The following is a 22,665-nucleotide window of genomic DNA, read 5'->3' on the forward strand; positions in this document are numbered from 1 at the left end:
GCACTGACAGTAGCTGCTCTGCCAAGGTGTGGTTTGGTTCTTAGCACTCACGCGGTGGCTCACAACTACATATAATTCCGTTCTAGGAGATTCAGTGCTCTCTGCTGGCCTCCACAGGCACCAGGGACACATATGGTACACAGGCATGCATGCAGGCAAAACACCCATGTGCATAAAATAGTATTTTTAGCCACGTGTGGTGGTGCACATCTGTAATCTCAGCTCTCAGAGAGGCAGAGGCAGACGGATCTCTGTGAGTTTGAGGCCAGCCTGGTTTACAAAGTGAGTCCAGGACAACCAAGGCAACACAGAGAAGCCCTATCTCAAAAACAAATAAACAAACAAACAATAAACAACAACAAAAACAATAATATATAAATAAAATATTTTAAAAAATAAAACGAAAGGTAAAGACTTTGTGTGGCAAGGTAAAGATGGTTACAAAATAGAAATAGATGAAAACAAAGTTGAAGGAAACTATGCTGAGAAAGGAGCATAATAAAGTGGGCTTGGTTATAACCAAGTTGGTTGTGGGGAGATGTGGTCTACACAGTATCTGTCCCTTCCTCAAAGGCTCCCAAAGAAAAATCCAAAGTCTAATCTCACGAAAGTTCAGGCCGTGAAATAGGAAGAACCAACAGGTTCATTAGGCTTGCTTACGTACCAAAGGGTGAGAGATTATAGCCAGACACAAAGATGACATTAAAGCAGCCACTCAAATCTCTATACCAAGGAATGAGGAGGACTTCTCATTGCTCTGAAGATGGAGTCCCTTTCCCTAGTCACCTGCATGCTCTAGCCCTTCCCTAAGATCCCGAGGCCAAGTGTAATTAGGGCAAAATAGCATAAAATTGGTTGGGAGGAATGGCTATACACTGTGTGAGAGTCCTATGACTTTTCCCTACCTCCTTTTTCTATGAGGAATGTCTACTACCAACAAGCCAGCAGTGATGTTTTGAGAGAAGGCCCAGCCAAAACCCTGAAGATGGTGGCAGCCTGGCTCTGAAGTCCTGTACAACAGCTACTAAATTTTAAATGTCAAAATTCAATACCCCGAGATAGAATCGATACCTAATTCTCTGCTTATAAAAATAAGCTTTTTTTAAAGTATCGATCTATTGTTAATAATTTTTTAAAACTGACTTAGCAATACAAACACTTTGTTTTATCCTTTTGTTAAATGAAATGTCTAAAACTTGTGGTAAGACTATTTTTTCTGGATTTTTGTTTGTTTGTTTTTGCGACAGGGTTTCTTTGTGTAGTATTGGCTGTCCTGAAACTAGCTCTGTAGACCAGGGTGGCCTTGAATTTACAGAGATCCACCTGCTTCTGCCTCCCAAGTGCTGGGATTAAAGGTGTGTACCACCTCCTCCTGGCTAACAGTTTATTTTTATATTTTACTTTCTTACTACTTTTAATTCCTCATTGAATAAAGCCCTCCCTTATTGGACACCCATTTTTTCAATAGTAGAGAAAATTCTTACTAAGGGAATTATTCCAACCCTAACCAGCATCTTTTGCCACTAAGTGGAACTCCCTTTGCCAGGAATGGATTACACATAGTTAGCTGTTGGCTAAAGGGACCCTATGGAAAAACCCAAATAACTCATTCTATTGCCAAGGCGTTTTTTATCTGACGGTTTTTATCTGATGGTACAGTTCTGTTGCTGAAGATAACACTTGCAATTTCATTGAAAAGAGAATTTGATCTGGAGCCTAACTGGAGCCTTCACCCCTACTGGATAGTGTTCATAGAACTGGAAGGTACTCTGCACACTACTATAGGGGAAAGTAAACATCAGTATCACCCAGTTACAAACTTTCTGACTTACAACAGTTACCTACCTGCAAGATACATTGGTGCTGTCGTGGTACAAAAGTTGTGAAAGTAACCAACCGTTGTCTGATTAGATTTAAGGCTCTATCCAGGAGATGGAACTCGTACCTAAAACTGCCTGGATGGCTAAGAAGCCAAGACTGAATAGGCCAAGGGCTTCGGGGAAAACCAGATAAGGAACACAGACATAAAATGACTCTTAATGACGTACTGCTATATCCACAGACCATTGCCACTCTCAGCTACCATCACAGAAGCTTCCCCCTGCAGAAGATGGGGAAAAATGGAGACCCACAACTGAGAACGTGCAGAGAGGGGGAAGCTTCGGAGCACTTAGTCCTAACTGGGACATTTCTATCGAACCCTTTCCCTTCAGGGCTCAGGGAGCTATGAGGAAGAGGAGACTTAAAAGTCTGTAAGCGCCCGGGGGGAAGGATGACACTAAGGACACTGTGTCTTCCAGACACAACAGGATGCACGTAAGAGCTCACAGAGACTATGACAGCAGAAACAGGGCCTGCTCACAGGTTCAAAACAGATGAGGCACCACTGTTGAGAGAGGAAGTGGACATAATCTCTCATCTCTAACCAAGAAACTATCTCTAGTTGGCAAGTCCTTGCAAAGGGAGGTTTTGTTTCATGGAGTCTCTGTAAGTATATAAACATCACTTAAGGTTGGTCCCCAAGCCCAGCAGTAGGTAGCCAATACAAATCAAACTTACTGCTGCTTTTGTAGATTTATATTTGTCTCATGTTGGTTTGTTTGGGCTTTTTAAAATTTTGTCAATTGCTTGCATATTATGGTTTCCAATTTTGTGGGTTTTGTTTGTGTCTGTCTCTGTGTGTTTCTTGTGATGGTAGCTGAACCTGGGTCTTCTACAAGAAGAGCCGTGCACAGCTGGGGTATCGCTCTGGTCCCCAAATCATCCTCAAATGATTCTTCTTTTTATAAAATTTTTTATTGAAACTTCATACAATATACTCTGACCATGGTTTTCTCTCCCCCATCTCCTCCAAGATCCTCCCCACCTATCCAACTCCATGCCTTTTTTTAATTTAAGAAAAATTTTTTTTAGAAAGCAAACAAACTGGAAACACACACACACACACAAAACAAAGTTACTATCACATCAAAGACTGTATTTGGCCTGGAGGAAAAGACTCTGTCCAGTACTTCTTGGCTTGTTTTTTTGTTTTTGTTTTTGTCCTTTTCCAGAGCTGAGGACTGAACCCAGGGCCTTGTGCTTGCTAGGCAAGCACTCTACCACTGAGCTAAATCCTCAACCCCTCAGTACTTCTAACCTATTCCTGGAGGACAACATTTCATGCCATGTACTCTTAGATTTTTATTTTAAGTCTCCCATCAAGTGTGTGCTAATGCCTTCTGTGAACACATGCACCTGGACCTCAGACATTCTAGGTGTCAACCACAGTGCCAGCTGAGGACCTAAGTAATTGAGCATTTACCACATGGTTAGCGTTCTTCAATCATTTATAAGTAGATATTCTCAATTGTTTAGCGTACCTAGTATTTCAAAACTCACTGTAGTTGCAAGTGATAGAGTAATGTTAACCCTGGCTTTAATTAATTGCACATGAGGGTATTAAGACCTTTTATTAAGGCAGATCTCCGCGAGTTTGAGGACAGACTGCTCTATACAGCAAGGTTCCAGGGCAGCCAGGGCTACATAGTGAGACGCTGTCTCAAATAGATAGATAGATAGATAGATAGATAGATAGATAGATAGATAGATAGATATAATTGTTTAAATATTTCAAATATAAGTAAAGCTGTTTACAGTTTCACAAATAACTGTGAAACATATAAACAGGGGTAAACATACAATCTAGCTTTTAGAAATATATAAATTTTGGTTGTTTAAATGCTCGTTTCCATTATCTGTTACCTTCTTTTTTAAATTTTAAGTCCATTACCCCATTATATATTACACATTGTATCAAATTACAGAGGACAAAAAAAGAAAAGAAAAGAAAATAGGAAGAAGAGATGGCTTAAAGGTAAAGGCATTAGCCACCAAGCAGTATGATATAAATTCAATCCCTAAAACTCACACAGTGAAAGAAAAGAACTGACTTTCAAAAGCTGTCCTCTGAGCACAAGTGCAACCCCCATCACACCCATGCATACAAAATAAATAAAATATATCAATACTCAGATTTGGAGCACAGTGGGCTGGAAGATTTTAACAACACATTGCAGGATTTTTTTTTTAATGGCTTTATTACTGTTCTCCTAAAGACCCGTTTGTTACCTCCTGCTCAGCCTCACAGGCACTGGGAATGTGCCCTTCGTGCCAATGCACACGTGTGATGCCTGGCTAATGGGGAGAACTATGAACAGACTCTCCCGGAAAGAACCACACTTCCTCTGAGCCTTCTCAAGGCTGAGTGGCTGATCACCACTGTAGTGGTATCGAGAAGATGAGATAACGCAAGTCCTGCCCTAAATTACCTTTGGACGTTCATTAACAGCCATTAATTGCCCTCCTCCATATGTGTCACTTCATAAGGTCACACTTTTGTGACCAAGAGGTAAATCTCTTTAGGATATATAGACAGACCTCTCCGTTCCCAACAATCAAAAGGCTAGAAACGCCATGAGATAGCATCTGAACCTAAGGCTGAAATGTCCGTGCTTTTCTGTGACATGTTACTTGATGTTTCCTTTTTCTTTCTTCTACATGTGTGGGTGTTTTGCCTACATGTATGTGTATACACTACATTAATGTCTGTGGAGGTCAGAAGAAGGTATTGGATGCCCCGGAACTGGAGTTATAAGTGGTTGTGAGCTGGTATGTGGATACTAGGAAGCCAGCCCCAGGCCTCTGAAAGGGCAGCCAGGCCTCTGAGGCCACACACCTGATGTTTCTGCCCATGTATTCGAGAAATGTCTTGATTTATGATTTTCTCTGGTCCATTCCTGTAAAGCTTCACGTAACTGTTTAGCAATGGCACCTGGGATAACCCAAACAAGCTATCTATTATTTCCTTTAAGGTAAGAACTGAGTTTTTGCATTGACAGAATACATAATCATCCATAAGAAAGCTTTAAAATAACTGCATGTTTAGTGCTGCTAAGTAGAAATGTTAACAATGTGTGTGTCCACCCCAGACACACACACACACGCACACACACGCACGCACGCGCACACATACAGTGTTACCATGTCACTCAAGGAAAAGTTCCATCCAGCTTCCAGGAGCAAGGGTATTTCTACCCTACTAACCTATGGTTTGGGTCAGTTGCTCCATGTTGGGTCAGTAGGTGTTAATCCCCACAGTCACTGAGTTCATGACTATTCGCCACCCGCATTATATTCTGCTTAATGTGCCTGTGTGTGTACAACTGAACCATGCCTCTTCACATAAGAACCATGCTCTGGAGACACACTGTCTCACTGGGCACTCACTGGACATGCTGGCTCTTATCTGTAATCCCAGCACTCGGGGGCTTTAGGCAATAATGTTGCTAGTAAGTCTGAGCCATACAGTGAATTCCATGCTCGCCTGGGTATATAGTGAGCTTTTGCTTAAAAAAAAAAAAAAAATCCTCCTGGAAAGAAAGGATCACGGTTTCTCTCCAGCTACCTGGTCTGCCCAGCTGGACAGCTTGGCTGTTCTAGATAAAGCCTGTCTCCACGCTAAGGAAGAGGGATTTCCTGCTCATCTAGCCTTTTAGCCCAGCTAAGGAGATAATCTGGTTTTGTGTTTGTTAAATGTTAATCTTTAGACGTGTAGCTCCCACAATAGGGAGCTCTTGAGGTCTCCAGTGCCGAGCTTCACTTCCCAAGGCAACCAGCTTTTTATCTGCTAGTTCCTCATCCAAGTAGTCAGCCACTGACCAAAGTACCTCTTTAAAACACTGCATCTGTACACTCACCAACCGTTTTTCCTCCTTTTCCCAATAGAGTCTAACAACCATTTTCACAGCATTTACACATTTTGATTCGTGTTGTAAATCATCTGGAGATGGTTTAAAGTGCATAGAAAGAGGTGTAGATAGGTAGATGGAATTTCTGTGGGATCTGAATACCATGGAAATTGGTATTCTCACGGGGATTCTGGAACCTTCCCCAAATAATGTAGGGACAGCAACTACATTTTATAACTTTATTTATTTGCTGCAAGAATTGTATCAAATAGTTCGCCTATAAAACGAAGATTGTTGCGGTTTCAGTTCATGAAATAACATGTATAAAGTTCTTAGAACAGAGCATCACACACAGTAAGGTCTACTGTTAGCTAACAATGTGTCTATTATGTCCTTCCAATGCTTTAAACAATTTTAGTGAGTGAAACTAAACATATGTAATGAGTACTTTAATCTACAATATTTTGTGAATATCAGAAAACACTAAAATTGATAAGAAAAATGAGACTTAAAGGACAAAAAAGTTAAACAAAATAAGTCTTATTCAAGCACTGGCTTGAATAAGAACAGACCACATAAAATCGTTCATATGTTTGAATCCTTGGTCACTAGGGCGTGGCACTGCTTGACACGGATTAAATGCCGACTTGTTGGGGTAGGTGTGGCATTGTCAGAGTAGGTGTGGCCTAGGTGGAGGAAGTATGTTACTAGGGCGTAGGCTTTGGGGCTTCAAATGCTCAGGCCAATCCTAGTACCTCTCTCTTCCTGCTGCCTGCCAATCCAGATGCAGAACTCTCAGCAGCCTTTCCAGCACCACGTCTGCCTGTGTGCTGCCATGCTTCCCATCGTGACCCTAGTGGACACAACCTCTGAAACTGTAAGCCAGCTCTAATTAAATGTTGTCCTTTATAAGAGTGGTCATGGTCACACTGTCTCTTCACAGCAATAGAACACTAAGACAAAAAGGAAGAGGGAAAAGAGGAAGAAAAGGAAAGACTGAAGGAAATGAAGAGGGAGGAGAAGCAGAAAGGAAGAAACCATGATAATGAAGCCTAAAAACATGACACTTGTACACCTTTCTCTGACTTTATTCTGATTCAGGTTTTACAAGTTTACAAATATGTGATTATCAGAAATTCAGAATCTGGTACAACCCAAACCCTAGTGAGACCCTGTCTTAAAATAAACAAGCAATACAATGAATAACAGTACGTGGAAAAGAAGAATAATGAAAAATTCAGAGTGCTAGGAAAGAGTTGACATCCGCTGTTCAACAACATGGAATAAAGGAACTGTTTTGTCTCTCCTGAAACAGCTCAAAAGCCAGGTGAAATATGTAAAATAAGCTTGTAAGATGTTGTATGTCAGGTAATGAAAAGATGTGATCCCTGAGAGATGGGAAACAAATGAGGTGAGACCACCTCTCCTTAAGGAACCTTCTAAGCGTATAGTAGAGGAGAACACAGTGAGCTTGAATGAGATGGAGACAAACAGAGATTAAAGCAGAGAATTCAGAGGGCAGAGCACTAGAAAGAAGAAGCTGAGCTGGAAGAGAACCTGTAGACTTTCAGGGTTTTCTTCAAGGACTTCTTTTAGCAAAGCCACACCTCCCAATGCTTTTAATCCTTTTAAACAATGCCATTCCCTGGTGATTATTTAAGCATTCAAATACACAAGCCTATGGGGGCCATTGTTATTCAAACACCGCAGCCCATATCCAGCTTCTCTGTCTGTGTTTTGGAAAAGGTCAAGGACCAACTATTGCTTACTATCATCAGTTTTCCTTCTCCCGTGGTTTCTGCAAGTCCTGTTTTGATGCTGGCTACACTGGTTATGAAGGAAAAGTCTCCAACCCCTCCCTGTGTATCTGGAGGCTTGATGGGTTATGTGACTATTATATGATGGAGGCATGGAAGAAGAGAGAGATTTGCCAGACACCTAAAATTCCACTAATAAAGTCACTTTAAATATTTTGCAAAAAAAAAATCATTACAAATACATTCATAAAGCAATCTGTTTACATATCTTAAATCTGCCTTCTAGGCTCAAAAATACATTCATGGCATTATTTTCATGTGCTTTAAAATAAAGTGTTATTTTTATTTTATGTACATTGATGTGTATCTGTATGTGTATTTGTATGAGATATTTGAACTTCGGGGGCTCAAATTACATACAGTTGTGAGCTCCCATGTGGGTGCTGAGAATTGAACCTGGGTCCTCTGAAGAGAAGCCAGCACTTTTAACTGTAGAGCCATCTCTCCTGCCCCTTCCATGCATCTTTTTGTCACAGGATATGGGGAATTGAGGTACTCTATTTCCCATAGAGTTTGGGTTGTTTTCCTTATCATTTGCTGCCCATTTTTTGGTTGGCCATTGATTGATTCCTCCCATTATGAGAAATTCATGAACTCTTGAGCCAATATATTTAATCTCTAGACAATAGAATGGGGACTTCCACTCTCAGGAGTCTAGCTGGGAAATGATGCAGAAACTCATACTGCGTTTGTAATCGATGATGTAGACCCACTTGAGGAATTATGTTAAATTTACTTCTGATCTGTAGCCATTGTTTGGATCATAGTTCCTTCTTGTGCCCATCTGGGTTACAACAGTTTACCTAGGGATTCCCAGGACTGTGACTTTTTCTGCCCTCGCTAACTTTTACAAAGAAATAGGAACGACCGCCTCTGACTGAAGAGAAAAACCAGTTTGTGGAACACTAGCCTGCTCAGAAGGAGGTAGTTCTTCACGACGTCAAGGGCAGGTTCGGAGAGAAGGGAGCTGTGTACAGCAGGACAAGTGAAAACCGCAGAGTGTGAAGCTGATCCTTACACAAGTTCTGGGGTCTAATTGTACAAGGGCCTGTGGGTTAGCCTCACTTCCCCTGCTTCTTCAGAACCCTTTCCTACTGATGCCTAAGTTACTGTGAGGTTATTGAATACTGAATAAAAGCTGAGGGGTAGTGTTGTTGAAGAGTGAACAAAATTCACAGTAGGTTCACAAAGGAACCACAACCAATGTTAAAGAGTAGCTGTCTTGGGTTATAAAATAATTTATCTTGCTGGCTACCTCGCTTGTAAAATTTGGTTTTTCTAGACGTGGGACTTTAGAAGTCATTCTCTGACAACTCCTTATATACACACTTGACCCCAAAATTCATTCACGAGACTTATTTCACCCTGCTTCTCTGCTTTTGTTTTGTTTTGTTTACAGCAACTGATTCTTTTACAGGCAACTGATTTATTTGCTTTATTTCAGAGTCATTGGGAGTGTTTGTGAAAAATATAGAGAAAAAGTTTAAAGGAAGCCTGGGAAAGAACAAAATAAGATCAATAGGCCCATGATACCAGCAATTGTCCCAGTGTGACATAAAAATCTGAGCTCAGAGGGCCTAATGAAATGGCTTAGAGGGTAAAGAACCCTCTGAGTTTAATACCTAGAACCCACGTAAAGGTGGAGTAGAAAATAGAGGTGGTTCTGATGTCTGTACACTCACCAGAGCAGGTGTGCCTCACACAAATAATTAATTAAAAAAATCTAAGGTCACTCTCCCTTGGGTTCAGATACATACTCCTAGTATTCCTAATCACAAACCCAAGTAGAATCTGGGAGACACCCTCCTGTGAAGCCTCTCCCAGGACTGCAGGTTGACACAACTGTTTCCAGTTGCTGAGCATATCCATCAATGAGCACTGCCCTTGAAAGCTACTTTGTCAAAGCACTGCTTCTTTCTAGTAATATAAAATATAGAGACACAAAGTTCAACCTCTGCCCCCATTCAAAAAAAAAAAATTACAGAAAAGCAAAACCCAGAGGTCAACACCATGGACTCAATTCAGGCCAACTCCGAAGGCCCGCCCAGCTTCAGTCCCAGGCTTCAGCTGTCCCTGCACTGAGAGGGTCTGGTCTTCCAACCAGCGCTGCCAGTCTAACTTCCTTACAGGCCTCTCTTCTAACCAGTCATCATCAGAACTTCTTTAGAAAAGGCATTTCTGGGATACTCCATCTAAGATATATTTTCATAGTGTGCTTGGGTGTCAGTGAGAATCGTGACTGAAATTCATTTTCTTACCTCACTAATCCAGACCGTTCTTAATGATTATAGGCTTTCTGTAGCCAAACCTCAACCTACAATAATAGAATTCTTCCTATGAAATGTGGAATGCTGGTAGCTTTTACAGACAGGTCTGGTAGTACCTAGCTGGGCTTATTGCTGCTTTCATAGCTGTTATTTTAGCTTGGGATTCTCTAGAAGCAGAGCCTAAGAGGAAGAAACACTCAGGTGAAAATGGTGCTTCAGAATCTAGGCCAGCTTCACTAATGTGCAAAGGACAGTCACACACCTGTGCAGTACAGTGACTTAATGCTCAGCCATGTCATTTTGAAATCCTTAAATAACTTTGAGCATTTTTCATTCTGCATTGAGTACACATAAATCACACTGCAGGTTCTGGCTGGGACATATTCCCAAACATTTTGACAGGGGAGTAGGAAGTAGAACTGGGAAGATGGAGAAGGGTAAGGGAAGGTAAACAAAATGCTGGAGGAAAAGAGAGATTCTTTGCCAAGTCCTTCAGGGAGTGCTGCTGACAGCCTAGATGCAGCCTCAAAAAAGATGACGTATTTTTTTTACCTCCACAGTCCTGCCACTGGGTAAGGATGTAAGAAGTACATTAGGTACCAGGCACTTCCAGCCGTCCTGTGCCCAGGCAAAGGACAGCCTGAAGCTGTAGGTAGTAGTTTGACCATGAGATACAGATGCTGGCAGTCATGCAGTATCTTGAAATCAGTGTTCATAAAGCTGGAGAGGGACTGCAGGGGATTAGACCAAAGGCTAACAGAAATTGCTGGGGTTGGGCATATACTTCAATATGAACAGGTGAGAACAGAATGTTTGATGACCAAACCATAATTTCATAAGTAGAATTACTAACTGAAAATGCATATATTCATTTATATGTGAGCCTATATATATATATACACGATATATATATGTAATATATATATTACATACTAGGTGTAACGCTACACACACAAACACATACACACGGTAGAAGGCACAGCACATGGAGATGGAATGTGAATCATCAAAGTTCAGGAAACAGTCCAAGATTCTTGGGTAAAAGCACCCTGCATTTAAAACCCAACTCTGCCACTATCAGACTGAGTGGGTTAATTTTGTTGTGCCTACCTGCTAGGGTTGCTAGGAGAATGAAAAGGTTCAATATATGTAAGGCTCTTAGAGCAGCATCTGCCACACAGGAAGCACTAGTTAAACGTTAGGCGAGTGAGATCAGGACTTCCTAGCTCTCTGCAGCACAGCTGTCTCTGAGTGCCCAGAGGGGACTACTTCCAGGGTCATCCTCCATTTATACACTGAAATCTAAGGAGACAAAACTCTCCTCTCAAGTGACATGGTATTTGCATTTAACTTATGGAATCTTGCATATGAAGTTTTAATTATTTCTAGATTATTTATGTAGTTCCTATACAATGAAAATATTAATCTTTGTTACACTGTATTATAAATGAAATAAAGATGAAAAAATGAACTTGTTCAGAACTGTTGGAGTACTTTTTAAAAAACTCTTTTATTTACATTTCTATATCTTTTTCTCCTTACCCCACCTCAATCCCTTCCAATACACCAACACCAGGTAGGAGACAGAAAGGGTTAGTGGGAGGGGGCACATTTCGCAGTTCTTTCTTAGCTGCTTCCTGCTGGTCAGGGTTGTCTGGGTCCTTGGAGCCAGTCCAATTCTTGTTTCAGGAAATCTCCAACTTCTTGTCTCACAACAGCAACCTGGAGCGGCAATGGGGAAGCAGGAGCAGCACTGTTCTTTCTCCTCTTTCTCCGACCTCCACACTCTCTGGGCTCTGGCATTTATTCTCTCTCTAGAGTCCTCAGATTTAAACTATCTGTAGCTGGCAAAGAGCTCCTCTCAGAGCCCGCATGAAGCAAATAGTCTGCTGCTGTGGACTGTCTGAATCAGTCCAACATCCCATACCTGGGACAAAAAAAAAAAACAAAAAACCAACCAAACAAACAAACAAAAAACATATTTATAGCCACAACACATAACAGTCTCAATTTTATTTTCAATATTTCCAATCTGCAGCTGAAGCTGAGGATGCAGACCCCACAGGTATACATGATTAATTGTATTTTATTCTTAATTTGTTGCAGGCTATTTTAGTACACACACACACCCACCCACACACACACAGAAATACAAAATGAATAGTGTGATGTTAGGGGTCCAAAATAGAAGGCCCCACTTTAAATGAATTGATTTCAATAGACAATTTCTGCAAACACTTGTACATGGTCTTGGATTTCTGTTCTCTCCTTACGTAGATAACAGTTCACAGACTGTTGTGTGGTTACAATTTGAAGAGCACTATATCAGACATTCTTCAATAAGCCACTCAGACCAGTGAGAAACAAATTAAAAGTATGTGAACATGCTTAACGGGGTTCTATAATGGTGGTCAATTCTTGTGTCAGGCCGCTCTGTTCAGGGTCGTCGTCTGAATCAGCTCTTCCGAAAGCTGTACAAAGTAGAAAATGAATGGCAGGCTGTGATTTGCACCCCAGCCAGAATGTCATGGGGAGGCACACCTGCATTTGCCAAGCAAGGCATACTTGAGGAAGAGTGTACGCAGGAGCAATGCCTTCAGTGGGATTCAGTGCCTAGATCCCACCACCCCAAGGGCCCACTTCTCTTCTGCAGGTGAAACGCCACATCCTCACTCGTACTTGCGTTTATTTATTTTATTATGGCAAATACTCTTGTGTGCTTTTCTGCTGAAGCTCTCATTTTAAAGAACGCCTTTTATTTGACAATCTCGTACCTGTATCTTGGTCACACCCAACTTCTCCTCCCACTCTCCCACAATCCCCAGTGTTGCCCTCCCATCTTCCTTCCTTCTTTCCTTCCTTCCTTCCTTCCTTCCTTCCTTCCTTCCTTCCTTCCTTCCTTCCTTCCTTCCTTCCTTCCTTCCTTCCTTCCACCTTTCCTTCCTCCTTGTAATGTACTGAATCCAGTTAGTGCTCTCACCCAACTCTTGAGAAAAAGGGGGAGGGGTACTGCTCTCGTTAGTAGTTAGTGATCCATTTTGGCCTTCTACCTCAACCCTGTTAAACGAGAAAGCAGACCCCGTGGAGTAATCTAGCAGACTGCGGAGTGTCGCCATTTCTGCACATCCATCTCTCCTGAACTCAAGCAAGCTTCCCCTTGGGTTGGTATCTCCTATCACGTTTAGCATAATGCTTGACTTGCAACAGGTGCTTCGTTTTGCTGAATGGCTGTAAGCAGCTTTTGTGGCAGCAAAACTGGCTCTTCAATCTACCAAACTAAAACCGTACCTTCCCTCCCTCACATCTCCCCACCCCCCACAAAGAAGGCCTGATTCAATTAATTTATTACGAAGAACTCTGCCAAGGTTGGGGCATTCGGAAGCACAAATTTCACCGGGGATCGAAGGGTAGGGCATGGTGTGCCAATGATGTTCTCCACATTTAACAATCTGGCCGAACCTCCATTTGGGGGAAACAACGTGCCCGTGGCCGCAGAGCCCTTTAAATACGTCCGTGGCCCTTTCCACAGACCTTTCCGGATCAGAGCCTCACTTTTGTGTAGGGGTTTGGCAAAGCCCGTCTTCGCAGCGCGGGGACTGCGGCGCGCGGTGGCGGCCTCCCGCGGCCGCAGGGTCCACAGCGCGGCGGCGAGTCCGCCCACCCGACGGCCGCGGCAGGGCGCGGCGAGGGCGTCCCGGGCCCGTGGGCGCCGGCGGAGGGGGTGGCGCGGGCGCCCCGCCCCCCGGCCGCGCGCCCCGCCCACGCGCCCCGCCCACGCGCGCGGGGAGGAGCCGGCGCGGAGCGGGGAGGAGAGGTCGGGCGGTCCCGGAGCGCGGAGAGACGGACTCCCCGGCGGCGGCGGCGAGTGAGTGCCCAGCGAGCGCGGGGCCCGGGCGGCGGGGCCCGGACGGGGCGGCCTGCGGGGCCCGCGGGCGGGGGCGAGGCACGAGGCGCGGGCGGCGGGCGCCCCGGGCCGCGGGAGGGGAGTGGGCGCGAGGCCCGCCGCGGCACACCGAGGGCGCGCGGGGCCCCGGGGGCTGGGTCTCCGCAGCCGCGCGGCCCGGCCAGGCCCCGAGGGCAGCAGGCCGGGGAGTGGCCGCCCAGCCCGCGGCGGAGCGGGGGAGCGGGCCGGGGCCGCCACGCGCGCCCCTCCCCTCCCCACGCCGGGCTCCGGACGCGCGAGGTTGGCAGCCTCGGTGCTCTGTCCAGACGGGGGTGGTGGGTGGCGGGGAAGGAGCCGATGGTGGAGAGGACTCGGTGACACTCCACGAGGGACCCTGCGGCGGTGACTCCAACAGGAAGGTCGGAGTTCAAACTCGAGCCTCGCGTGCTTTTTTCTTTTAATGTAGCGCGGGACGCTTAGCCGGTGGGTTAGAGAAACTCGCCTTCGTTTTAGTTAGGGCCTACTAATTAACCCTCTTTTTAAGACGCCATTGCTGGTGTCTCCCGACACTCCTTTATCCTGGCCGTGGATGTCTTGTAAACTTGACTCAAATCATTCATAACTTTCGCCGAGGGAGCCGCGATTCCTGTTAAACTTTAAGCAACTGGAAATCAGCTGGAGGGATCTGCCGAGGCCTGTGGTCTCGTGGTCCTCCTGTGCGGGCGTGGCTGTGCACAAACAAGTGGGTAGGAAAGGAAGCGGCCCCGTGCCTGAGCTAGAGGGGAGGTCTGTGCCCGTGTGCCAGGGCACGTTTAACCGCGGCTCCCAGTGGAAACACTGGGGATGTCTTAGGCCGTGTTGGACGGACTTCACATGATTCGCCTCGTTCCGGTCAGTTATTTCCTCTCCCCTCTGCTGTCTTTGGACACTGTTTATATTTCCTGGGGCGATCGGAGCGTCTCCTGAATAGACTGTCTATAATGAATCTTTGGGATGTTGTCAGAGCCAGGCTGCGTGTTCTCAGATTTTAAAGCAATAGCTTGGCTTTGTTTTTAGAGTGCTGGTCACCCTGCTGCACCACTGCTTGGCACTTCAGACCAGGGATGTAAATCACCACTGAATTCCAGCCCTTCCCCAGGGAGGCTGGGAAAGCAAGTCATGCTAGAACAGTGAGGTTAAATTTACTGGTGTCAAGCAGTCACTTTCAAGTATGGAGGTCCTCCCCCCTCTTTAAGAACAAAAATGTGTTGAGGTCATTTTCCAATACATAGACATAAGGTTCTCACATATTTCTTAATTCTTCTTTATTTTCTGTCTGTTTTGTATGTGTAGACCTCTTTACCCTCTTTCCGCTTCCTCCCACTGACCACCTCCTTCCTCCCAACCACAGGTTAAAAAGCAATCAATTTGTAGATCGCTAAGTGGACTTTTAGATAAAATATTCAGACCCCTTGCCTTCCTTAGCAGTCAGCCAGCACCGCAAAGCCCTGGGTCGGTCCAGTGAGTGCTGACTAGTAACCATGGTGCACTGTATTCAGCACAGCAAATTGGGTGCAGAACACTGCAGTGTGCAGTCCTGAGATTTGTACAGAACCGTGTAAAAATGAGGATCTGTGCTTCACAAGAGACTGCAAGTGTGGTGTAGGAAGGAGGTGCAGTCACCTGTGCAGAAAGCTCATTTGAAAGACAAATTCTCTGACAATTGGGTCGCTGTTGTCACTTGTTACAGAACATGCATGGTATTCAGGTTGTGAGAGCAAAGGGTTTCACAGTTTTAAAGAAAAAAAAAAAAAGGAACCCCAGAAAAGTTAGCTAATGCCCAATAATTTTTATTCTAAATCTCTCCCTAGTAGGGGGAAAAAAAAAAACAGACTTTGAATCACTATGCTGGGTCTTCATTAGGTGGGTTTTGTTGTTGTTTGTTTCATTTTAGTGTGAGCCTTACCTAGGAAGGTCAAGTTCTAGAACTAAATGTTTCTGAGCACTGGGAAGGGAAACTGGGAAGGGAAGTGCTCTAACAGTGCTTTCTTGTCAGACAGACCAGGATGAGAATATTGTTTAGTGTTTTTCAATCTGATTTGCAAAGTAGGAGTAATAGTGGTCTCTATTTCTAGAGTTTTGAAGACAGTGTATCAACTAATCTTTGGAAAACAGAGATTGAAACTCACATTAAGTGCTTAAAATGATCACATTTCTTCCTTTTAACCTAGCTCACTCAGGCAGCAGGACACTTGATAAGTTAGGATAGCTAGAACCTTCTGGAAATGGAGGATATCAGAGTTTTAAGTTCCAAAGCACAATGAATGCTGGCACACTAACTCACACCTGTAATCTTAGCAGTTGGCAAAGTTGAGGCAGGAGAATTGCTCAGAGTTCAAAGCCAGTTTGGAAAACATAGTAAGTTCCAGGCTAGCCTAGACTAGAAGGAGGTCTTGTTCAAAAAACTAGAAGTTGACCAGCTTTTGTGTGTGTGTGTGTGTGTGTGTGTGTGTGTGTGTGTAAATATGTATAAGTTTGTATTTCTGTTCCTGCCACAGCAGTATGAATGATAATGATCAGTGGACCAATAATTTTAATAATACTTTTGGTGTTGTTAAATATTTAATATTTCTAGGGCTAGGCAATTAAGAACATAACTTAGCTTTTAAATTTAAAGAGAATTTTTATTTCAAATAGTTAAATTTATTAACCTTGGATAGAAAAGTCAAAAGCAGAAGCAACGTTTATCTTTACCAAGTGTAACTGTAAGAGTTTAAAAAGATGTGATCCAAGAGTATGTAGTTGTTTGGTCTTGTGTCTATGGCTGTGTAATGGGAGCAGATGATCCATAAAAAAATGGGACTAATTGCATTTATTTTTAAAATTTTGTGAAAGTAGATGGTTAGTCAATTCGGGAAATGAACTGATAGAGTCACTGAATCATCTGCTAAAATTTGAAAAATTGAAAAAAGTTTTTACTTAAAAAAAACCCTTTAAGCATCTGTTTCTTCCTTAGTTCATATCAGATGCATAGAATCAACTGTGTCAGTGACAGTGACACAGTTGCCAGTTTTGACAATTTCAAGTATAAAGGGTACAGTGCTCATAATGAATTATTTTGGGCCTGTGACACTGTGCTCTGACGTAGTAAAAGATTTGATTGAATAAATTATTGCTTGCTTTTACTCCTAGAACATTACAGCATAATGATGGATTACTGGCTTATGTTCCTAGGTGTGTAGACTTAGTTAATTTCTCTGTGCTTTATTGAGGTTGTGAGGAATAAGTGAATTTGTCTATGGAGACCATGTGGAACATTGCTTGACATTCAATAAGTATTGACATTAATGTAGCATTGTATAGATAATGAGCATGCATCACTTTTATCACAGGAAAAGGGCCACACAAAATTTTCATATTTCTCTCATGTCCAAAAGGGCCATTGTTATTCAAAAAGTCCTGTCAAATTGTGCTTACAAAGTAATAGACTATGCAGTGATTAGGCAATAATATTTTGTTGTTTAAATATGAAATGGATTGTTCTATCAACTCACTCAGCAAACTAATCCTAGACCTTAGTTTCATTTTCCTTTCTAATCAGTAACTCTGCATGAAGTCTGTTTTAGGTTACATAGCTGAAAGACGGGTACAAATATAGTGCATTATTACAATTACAGCTAGCTATGTATTTTTGTAAAGACTTGAAGGCAGATACAGACAAGTAAATGCTTCCATTTTCTTCCAGTTTCCCTGGTAAGCTTGTACATATAACAAATCATTTGTAATAGTTACTCAAAATAAATTCTGGTTTATTTATAACTACATATTGCAGGATTTTGTTGCCTTGGGAACAAAAAATACCAACTTTTGTGACACATGAATGCCATTAAAATAAGTGCGAACACCTTTGCAGTAAATGGGAAGCCCTTCGGGAGTTTTTAGATTTATCTTTGTTAGAGATACCTAGTGTGTGTGCCTGTGTGTGTTACTGGTGATTGAATCCAGGACCTTGCACATGTCAGGTGGTTCTATACACTACTACTCAGGCCTTGAACTTTCAGGCCTGATGCTGCACCTCTCAAGTGCTAGGGTGGTGGATGGATCACCTATACCACCATAAGAGAGATTGGAAGTGCATAGTAGATAAGAAGCAGCTGTGTATAAGCCAAATCAGAGTACACTGAGGTTAGTGCTGTGCAGACTTTGGTCTTCTGCCTCAACAAGCTGAGTTCCAGAGCACCTGCAGCCTGTCCTGGAGACAGGCAGGAGGAGGAAATGGGTCCACTGAAGTTAACGGGAACCCCGGGTGAATAAAACACACATGCAGCTCAATTGAGTGATCACCAAGCCGCCACCCACTGTGGCCTTTTGTAGGGCTTTTCTGAGTCCAGGTCTTGCCCATTTCTCAGCGAGGCCCACACGGCTGATTTCTTACACATTTAGATATAAGGAGGTAGAGAAAAGATTTCCCCAGACTTGCTGTAATTCCATAGTTGATTCTGCACTCTGCCCTGCCGAGAGTCATAGGAGAGGCCCATACTGTCAAAGGGGAGAGAGCAGAGGACTTAATGCACTTTGGAAAGTTGTAAATCAAGTGAGAGAGGGATATGAAAAGGGCTTCTCACATGAGTGACACATAACCAGAAGAGAATTATGAGAGCCTCTCTGTTGGGTCTCACTGCCTTTTCAGCCATCACAGTTAGCTCCCCATGTAATATCTGAGATCTCCCCAGCAGGCCTGAGGTATAGTTAGAGGCAGTCTTTGAGACCCCACAGTTCCCGGAGGAAGCCTTAGCTGGACAGAAAGGAAGATTGGCCTGCAAAGTCGTGTTCTAGAGAAGCCCCAGCCATCAGGGCGCAGCACCCTCTGTTTTCTCTCAAGGGTGGGGGCAAGCAAGCAGAGTGGAGCTGGGCAGAGGGTAGAAGTGACTGAATTGAAGCTGACTTCCAGCTAGATTATGCCATTAGCTGCCAAGTCTCTTGAAAATTATTTCTAGTGCCACTGAAATGTTTGGTTTGTCATGGCAGGTTTTATTGGGAGTCATAAAAATACTTAGCTGCAAGTGTCTGGTTGCTATCCTGGCAAAGGAGGGACTTTGTCTTTTCAGAACAATGAATGAAGACTGTTGCAGACCTTTCAGACTTGATACTTTGAGCTGTTCCCAAGGATTTCGGCTAAAATAATTTTGTTTTGGGTCTGTCTGAATCAGTCAGTTGCTCAGCATTACTTTTCCCATTTGTCGATTTTAAGTTTGTGACTTTGGAGCCAGGGACTCAGAAGCCGTGTGTTTTGTCCTTTCTTGCAGAACAGGCTCTTGCCATTCCTCCTGCAGGCAAGGTCATGCACGCAGTGGACGTGGCTGACTGAGAAGAGAAGCCTGAGTCCAGGTTGGATTGGAGTGGGTGTGGTCACCAGTGTCCACTGAGGCGTGAGCTTTGTTGCCATCGTCTATACTTGAATGCTCTCTGGAGAACCTTCATTCAGCATGACTGTGTGCAGGCCCTCCTAAGACAGCCAGGGGGACACTTCACTGATCAAAAACCCTCAGATTTCTGTTTAGCTGCAGATACCGCTGGTCGAGATACCCCTGACCACTGGACACTAAGCCATTAGTTCTCACTGGGCTGCTTTTGACTCTGATCTCAGGCCCATGGTAACTTCAAATTTTGTCCACCAAAATCTCTAGCAAATTAAAAAAAAAAAAAAAAAAAAAGGCCCAACTGGGCATGGCAGTGTATATTTATAATCTCAGTATTTTAGGGCCAGAGGCAAGAGCATTGCTAGAAAATTGAGACCAACCTGGTTTACTGCATAGTAAATCCCAGGCTAGCCAGGGCTATACAATGAGACCATATCTCAAAAACAAGCCTGCCCACACCGTAAAAACAAACAAAGAGCAACAACAACAAACCCAACAGAACAAAGCCATGTAGTGGGGTAGGACTATTCTGGGATGTAGAGGCTTCTTCCAGTCTACTTGGGTTTGGGTGGAGGTGGTGGGCTTTGTTTTCCTAGCCAGCAGAAGTTCAGGGTCTGCCAATAGCTCTGCCTGTCAAAGCCTGTTCAGCTACAGCAGCCTTCTAAATGCCTTGAGCTGTAGAGTGTGGCACATGGTAGGAACTTAACAAATGCCAGCGGACTGAAGAAACAAGGCATGCTCCCCCAATGTGTGCCAGCAAGGAGTGTAAGCCACTGTCTTTATGATCGAAAAAGGAAATTCCATTGTATTTTCTGGGTATCACACCTTCAGTGGGACACAGATTCTTCAGTGACATCTTTCTCTTGGATTCATCATGCCTTAAGGGGTTGCTAAAGACTTGGGTGCCCTTGACATTGTTTAGTGTCGATTGCACAGCAGCAGTCTTGGGATCACCTAATACCTGCTGAGCTGGGAACAGCTTTTGCATTCCTCTGATAATTTCTACATCTTATAGCGCCCCAGTGTCTGTCTGACACAGGGAAGGACGTCCTAGGAACTGCTGGGACTGTGGAGAGAGATTCCTGTTGGGTATTATATAGACATGGCCCTCTTGTTTGGAATGAAATAGTGGTGGCTGTAGCTAGAGAAGCCTTTGGAACTGCTGCTTTTGGAAGAAGACTTCTAACTTAGGAGAGAAGTGGGGAATGCTGGTGCCAGAGGTGTCAGAAGCTAAGGAGGAGTTTATCCTCCTCTCCCTCACTGCCAGCTAGCTCTTAGCAATTTCTCTGTTAAGCAGCTTCTTCAAGTTTGCTGTCAGAATTAGCTTCCTCTTCCTGCTTCCTGGGAGGCACTTGGCAGCAGGTAGGAGCAGAGCCCCGTTTCGTGGGTGTAGCTGTCAGGCGCTGTGTGAATGTGAAGGGGCTGGTCTGTATGCTGTCCAGCGCGCTGCTGCTATATGGACAGAGCACCTTGTGGAAAGAGGCCAGCATTTCTAGAAAAGTGAATACTTTCCACTCTTAATTTAAGTCAGTCATCTTCAGTTGAACTTGGATTCCCAAGGCAGAAATAGCAGAGGACAATTTCTTTTAAAGCTTCCCTGTGGTGTGGACTCCTTAAACAGCAGACTCACCCTCTGCAGGTCAGTGTGATTTCAGTTTTTAGAACCTCGTGAGTTTCAGCTCTTCAGGAAGCCCTCGTGCCGTACATCTGCCTGTGCTTTGCCCCTGTCTAACCTGCTGCAGTCAGTGGGCAGAATGCTTCAGCTTCTACTCAGTCCAGAGAGCAAATAAACAGTCCTGGCCTGCTGCCCGGGAGGTAGTGCTGGCTTTCTGCCTTTGCCTCCCTTTACCTGCACTTCCCTGACTGCCTTCTGGCTATAATACATAACAGGGCCTCCGGCCACCACACCCAGAAGGGCAGAAGTCACCCTGTCCACACTCAGTGTGCTCACCTCCTGAACTCTGGACTGGGTTCCTCTGACTTAGGAGTTTGGCCTGAGAACTTGTTGCCTACACCTCGGTCGCCTGGTTTCCTTCACAGCTGAACTCCCTACTTTTTGTTTGTTTGTTTGTTTTCTAAGCTGATTTTACCCTATTTATCATACTTATAGGGACAGCCTCTTCAAAAAAAAATATATATATATGTATCTGTACTCCCCAAGTTTAACAGTCATAGTAGAAAGGAAAAATATTAAAACTTGCCTCTATCCCGTCTTCATACAAGGCTTTTCCATACCGCCCACAGGTAGTAACTTGTAAGTTTAAGTTGTTGTGAATGTATATGTTGTGTTTCTCCACATGCTGTCGTATAGATGGTTTCTGTACTGTCGTCCGCCTTGCTGTTTTAAATTAGCAGTGTGTCGGTAAATGTACAGAAATAGCTTCTCTTTCAGGAGCACAAGTTTTCCACTGTGTGCATGCATCCCAGACCATTCTCTCCCACTGGAGCTGTGGCTTATAGCTAATCCTTTGGTCTAACAGTGCTGTAAATGCAGGTTAAATTTTGCTTAAGTACCTAAGGCCTGACTCCCAGAAATGGTCTGCTGACCTCTGGGCTCAGTGATTCCCTTCACTAAGTATTGAATTAGTATGCTCCTCAGAGACCAGCAGTAAGAGGCATGTCAGTGCTTTTTTATTTTGCTAATTTGGCTGGTGAGAAATGACAGTTTAGAGGAGTGATTTTTTTTTTTTTTCAATTAGAAATGAAGTAGAGGTTTGAGTTAATTGTGGGTCTTTTGGACATTGTCTAGGCTGTTAGGTTCTCCTGTGGGCCTTTGTAACCTTTCTTTTTGTGTATAGTTAGTCAGAATTTCTTAATTATAGACTTAAGGATGTGGGCATGGGTGGCTTGGGCTGCCAAATCATTAGTACAGAATCAAGACAGGTGCAAAGTATGGTTTTGTTGCATTTGCTAATGTCTGAATTACAGTCTTCAGCTAATGGTGTTATTAACTTGTGGATTCTCTAAAGCCATGAAAAACTTACCTTCTAGTCTAGAATTTCTCCTCCTCTTGCTCCCCCATCTCAAGTACACCTAGAAACACACAATATATACATGTAAAAACACATGAGTTTGTGTGTAGGGAGAGTGAAAAGGAGATATTAAAACATGTGATTCCAATGGTATTTCCTGTAAAATCTTTTCAGGGGTCTTTATATGAGTTTTTCACATATTTGTATCTCTAGAAAGGTCATACAGGTCGAATTTGTTTACTTCTTTGGTCCTTGTATTGGGCTGTTATGTTTGATATTTACAACCAGGGAATTATTTGTTCCTTCCAAGGTAAAGGAGATGAAAGTGAAAATGATTTAAGTTCAGAGCTCAGCATTCTAGGACCAGAAGAGGCTGGAGCTGCATTTTGCTTTTAAGATGCCCTTAAAAAAATATTTTATATATTTATCTATGTCGATCTGTCTATCATCCATTTATCATCCATCCATCTGTTTATCTGTCTATCTACCCACCCACCTACCCACCCACCCACCTCCCTACATGCTTATGTTCCCTTGCCATGTGTGTGCCTAGGATCCAGTGGAGCTGGAGTTACAAGTGATGGTGAACCTTCTGGTG

General features: G+C 43.6%; 1 protein-coding gene across 4 annotated transcripts in view; it reads left to right on the forward strand.

The window, feature by feature from the left end:
- Positions 1 to 13,566: 13,566 nt before the first annotated feature.
- Positions 13,567 to 22,665, forward strand: part of Gng12 (G protein subunit gamma 12) — a 103,901-nt gene continuing 94,802 nt past the window's right edge. Inside the window, exon 1 of one of the 4 annotated variants that reach the window (XM_060374083.1) lies at positions 13,567 to 13,678. The gene's annotated coding sequence lies outside the window, so the exon portion shown is untranslated. Of the gene's footprint in view, positions 13,679 to 14,096; positions 14,116 to 22,665 lie in introns of those variants that run through there. The other 3 variants (XM_021653310.2, XM_060374084.1, XM_021653309.2) reach the window with 3 other exon arrangements.

Source organism: Meriones unguiculatus, chromosome 21 (assembly GCF_030254825.1).
Source record: "Meriones unguiculatus strain TT.TT164.6M chromosome 21, Bangor_MerUng_6.1, whole genome shotgun sequence".
NCBI lineage: Eukaryota > Metazoa > Chordata > Mammalia > Rodentia > Muridae > Meriones > Meriones unguiculatus.